This window comes from Nanorana parkeri, unplaced genomic scaffold, assembly GCF_000935625.1.
Source record: "Nanorana parkeri isolate BGI_ZX_2015 unplaced genomic scaffold, ASM93562v1 scaffold27, whole genome shotgun sequence".
In the NCBI taxonomy this organism is placed as follows: domain Eukaryota; kingdom Metazoa; phylum Chordata; class Amphibia; order Anura; family Dicroglossidae; genus Nanorana; species Nanorana parkeri.
Genome location: NW_017306295.1, coordinates 1,262,743 through 1,267,745, shown reverse-complemented (window position 1 = coordinate 1,267,745; position 5,003 = coordinate 1,262,743). Strand labels below are relative to the sequence as shown.

Genomic DNA, 5,003 nt, shown 5'->3' with positions numbered 1-5,003 from the left:
TATCTATCTATCTATCTATCTATCTATCTATCTATCTATCTATCTATCTATATATCTATCTATCTATTCATGGGTTTATCCTTTTTCTCGCTATCAATCTGTTTTCTATCTATTTTTTATTTATGTCTATATAGTTTATGGATCTATCTATCTATCTATCTATCTATCTATCTATCTATCTATCTATCTATCTATCTATCAATCTCTATTTGTGTATTATCAGTCTAGTATTTATCTAGCTTTCTATGCTTATGCTCTCTATCAATCTATTCCCTGTCTATCGTTCTGTCTGTCTGTCTATCTATCTGTATCTATTAAAGGTACTACTATAATGACTGCAGAGGATCTGCCAGCTAGCGGTTGAACTCGCAGCATTTTCTATAAATATACTAACAGTCTATTATAATGTTCTATTAGTTTCCATAGTACTTTTACCTTGCGGTGGTACTACTACCACTACTATCACTACTACTACTACTACTACTAATAATAATAATAATAATAACTATGACAATAATAAATATAATAGTGTTGCTATGTGTACGGTCATGCTAGGTGATTGGGTGCAGTGTCCAGGCACTGAACATTGTATAGTGGTCCAGCTCCTTGCAGCCTCTAGGCAACTGAGAGAAGCTGCTCTGTAAAAAGTCTAAAAGGCTAAATAATAGGTGCCAAAACCACAGATTGTTTTGCTCATTGGGCAATGTTAGCAAGAATGTAAAATGTAAAAAGAGATTTCTGCAATGTCCTACACTATTTTGCAACACCCAAGGTTTATCTTACAAATTGACTTGACTGACTCTATCTAAGTTTATGTATGTGTGTGTGTGTGTATATATATAGCTAGTCTTATCACACATACACACACACACACACACACATATACACACATATATAAAAGACATATTTCTATTATATAGAGAATAGAGAGCATGTTTAATGCCTGGTGCTGTGTTATTATGTGCCAGCCATATGAGCGGTGACAGTGCAGTCCTTGATGCGGGTGTAGGCAGGTGATGTGATGGGGGGCTATGAGTTGGAAGTTGTCTGAATATCTTGGCTTCCTCCTCATTTTGAGCCCCCTTCCATGAAAAGGTTGTTGTGAGCTTCTCAGGAGTCCATCAGTCCTCCCCATGCAAGTACTCTAATCTCCCCGTTCCATTTTTTAAATTTCTCTAGCTATATCACCGTGGTATAAGCCCAGGCTGATCATACATCTGTTTGGTGAATTGTCATTGCTGTGTGCTGGACCAATAACAAATAGACCCCAAAACTCAATAATAAGTGCTCGGAATCCCACGTGAGTCTCCGGATGAATACATGCATATTTGCACGGTGATCCTGAGCCTGTCAGGCGTAGTTACACATTTTCTAGAGATTTGAGAAAATTGTCGTTATCTCCTGAAGGTGGGGATGTTGTTATATGTGTTGTCATTCAGCAAGCTAAATAGAAAGCACTAACTAGCTCATAACCTCCACTGTCCTTTGGGCTTGATCTGCTGTACCTTTGCTTCGGAGCAATAAATCACCTCGAATTCTGGTCAAAACTCGGTGTTATTCTATGGGGGGAGTCTTTGGATATAGACAGGACCGAGGACAAGCAAGCACAAGCTGAAGGTATACCATTGCCATCTCTTCTTTATATTGTAGATTTGATACCATTTCATCATCATTTCCCCACTTCCTTTATTACTCTACATGTACTCATTATAGGTTATAGTGATACAAAACTGGAGACATAATGCTGACTATTAGACTGCATTCAATTACTGCGAAACCATTACCGTTACCGTGATTCCAAAACCTTTAGGATTTATTTTTACAAAAGAGATATCGGTATTATGATACAACAACGTGTCTATCTATCTATCTATCTATCTATCTATCTATCTATCTATCTATCTATCTATCTTCCTCTCTATATCTATCCATCTGTCTATCCTTCTATCTATCTATCTATCTATCTATCTATATATCTATCTATCTATCTATCTATCTATCTATCTATCTATCTATCTATCTATCTATCTATCTATCTATCATATCATTATCTATGTGTCCATATATTTATTTGTTAGACATATTTCTATTATATAGAGAATAGAGAGCATGTTTAATGCCTGGTGCTGTGTTATTATGTGCCAGCCATATGAGCGGTGACAGTGCAGTCCTTGATGCGGGTGTAGGCAGGTGATGTGATGGGGGGCTATGAGTTGGAAGTTGTCTGAATATCTTGGCTTCCTCCTCATTTTGAGCCCCCTTCCATGAAAAGGTTGTTGTGAGCTTCTCAGGAGTCCATCAGTCCTCCCCATGCAAGTACTCTAATCTCCCCGTTCCATTTTTTAAATTTCTCTAGCTATATCACCGTGGTATAAGCCCAGGCTGATCATACATCTGTTTGGTGAATTGTCATTGCTGTGTGCTGGACCAATAACAAATAGACCCCAAAACTCAATAATAAGTGCTCGGAATCCCACGTGAGTCTCCGGATGAATACATGCATATTTGCACGGTGATCCTGAGCCTGTCAGGCGTAGTTACACATTTTCTAGAGATTTGAGAAAATTGTCGTTATCTCCTGAAGGTGGGGATGTTGTTATATGTGTTGTCATTCAGCAAGCTAAATAGAAAGCACTAACTAGCTCATAACCTCCACTGTCCTTTGGGCTTGATCTGCTGTACCTTTGCTTCGGAGCAATAAATCACCTCGAATTCTGGTCAAAACTCGGTGTTATTCTATGGGGGGAGTCTTTGGATATAGACAGGACCGAGGACAAGCAAGCACAAGCTGAAGGTATACCATTGCCATCTCTTCTTTATATTGTAGATTTGATACCATTTCATCATCATTTCCCCACTTCCTTTATTACTCTACATGTACTCATTATAGGTTATAGTGATACAAAACTGGAGACATAATGCTGACTATTAGACTGCATTCAATTACTGCGAAACCATTACCGTTACCGTGATTCCAAAACCTTTAGGATTTATTTTTACAAAAGAGATATCGGTATTATGATACAACAACGTGTCTATCTATCTATCTATCTATCTATCTATCTATCTATCTATCTATCTATCTATCTTCCTCTCTATATCTATCCATCTGTCTATCCTTCTATCTATCTATCTATCTATCTATCTATATATCTATCTATCTATCTATCTATCTATCTATCTATCTATCTATCTATCTATCTATCTATCTATCTATCATATCATTATCTATGTGTCCATATATTTATTTGTGTAGCTGCTTGGCATTCTTTTTCTCCTTGTCACATATTATAACAACGATTAAAATGATTATTAAACAAGCATGTAATCGGTATTCAAGCCTACATTTAAATAAAATACTTTTATTAACAGTGGGCAGAATGGTGACCCCTGACCTTAATTGTTAGCATAATATTAATAATTATTATTACCTGTCACCTGTTGGTATTAATATCTATCTATCTATCTATCTATCTATCTATCTATCTATCTATCTATCTATCTATCTATCTATCTATCTATCTATCTATCTCTCCATCATCTATTCGCAAAACTACACTATCAATGACCCTTAAATCATATGCTCTATATTTTATGTCAGCCAGGTAAATCGTCCTAATTATTGTGTATGTCCAATTCTACACAATTACCCCGACATCATCCCATCTCTAGGTACATACAGAGATCGATTGTCATTGGGCAGAATGGGATATATGCCAACATCGATGCTTCTCCCGCTGCCTCACTGACAGCTCTTGTTAGAGCGCGGTCAAATGGCATTCTAATGGTTTAACAGCACAGCATCAATCTGTTTATAGGAGGCGATTTTGGTGTAATTTGCCACAGCCTGGACCCACGTTTATATTCCCATTATATTTGTGGCTTTGCCCTTTTTACAACCCGGAAGAGTGGAGCTGCTCTCCTCCAGTTAGAAGGTCACATCTCTGGGTGGGTAGGAGGAGGTAGATCCCCCAGCTTTGTATTTCTCACTTCAGCTTAAATGCCATAACCAGTGCAATCTGTCTGTCATTTGTGCCTCAGATCTTCCAGAGATCAGAGAAGGAAGAGGAAAAAAATACGAAGCAGCTGCCAAGGCCGAGCTGTGCAGGTCAGTGACTATAGCATTTTTTCCCTCTTTCCCTTTACATTTCTGCTGCCTTTCCTTCCACGTGGAGAGAATTAGAATGGGATCTTTGCCTTAAAGGGATAGCATGTGTCTGTTGTAACCTAAGACTCGACTGTTATTGTTCTCTAGTCAGTTTAGTCATTTTAAGGATTTTCCCCCCCCCCCTCCTTTGCAATGACCTGGCAATGGCTTTGCTCTGAGCTCTGATTTCCCCAGCTCTAGGGACAGGCTCCTATTGCTCTGTAGAGGAGCTCACCTTGTCTCCATTCTCCTAAAGGCACACTCATCAGCCTCTGGCTTCCAACAACTGCAATATTTTATTCTATCAGACGTACACGGTGCGGCTTCTGTGTGGCCCTCATCCTCAGCTCCAGGCTTGGGGCACTGCTTGTCGTGTAAGGGAGCCAAATGTAGCCAGACAGCTTTTGAAGAAATGAAATGGTAAAGATTAGCTGTGCTGGGGGCTTGGCTTCAACTTACAGTCATGTACATCGGTTAAGTGAAAAATGTTTCTGCATTGCTCAATCCCTAGCAGCCTTGTCAGATGAAATGCTGGGATGTGTCCAGTCTAGGTGTAGGGATGAGAGCAGTGCTTACAGGACCATACACAGACATGGGCCATGCTATGCATCTCCTTGCATAGGCTGTCTATTCTGTAACCTTTCAGAGTCTGTCTATTCTGTACCCTAACAGAAATGCTTGGCAATATGTTAGACTGTACACACAATTGTAGTATAAATTATTGTTATAGTGGGGGAATCATTGGGGGATTCATTGTTCACTTTATGTTTACATCTATATAGGTATGCTATTTCTTTTAAAACGTACATAACATAAATATGGATACATTACCAGTGAGAAACACAGATATCATGAG

At 38.7% G+C, this 5,003-nt stretch overlaps 1 long non-coding RNA gene across 1 annotated transcript in view; it reads left to right on the top strand.

The window, feature by feature from the left end:
• The first annotated feature begins 1,312 nt into the window (after positions 1-1,312).
• Positions 1,313-5,003, top strand: part of LOC108795222 — a 10,896-nt gene continuing 7,205 nt past the window's right edge. The window contains exons 1-2 of the long non-coding RNA XR_001941745.1: positions 1,313-1,617; positions 4,042-4,108. This is a non-coding gene — a long non-coding RNA (uncharacterized LOC108795222). The remainder of the gene's footprint in view (positions 1,618-4,041; positions 4,109-5,003) is intronic.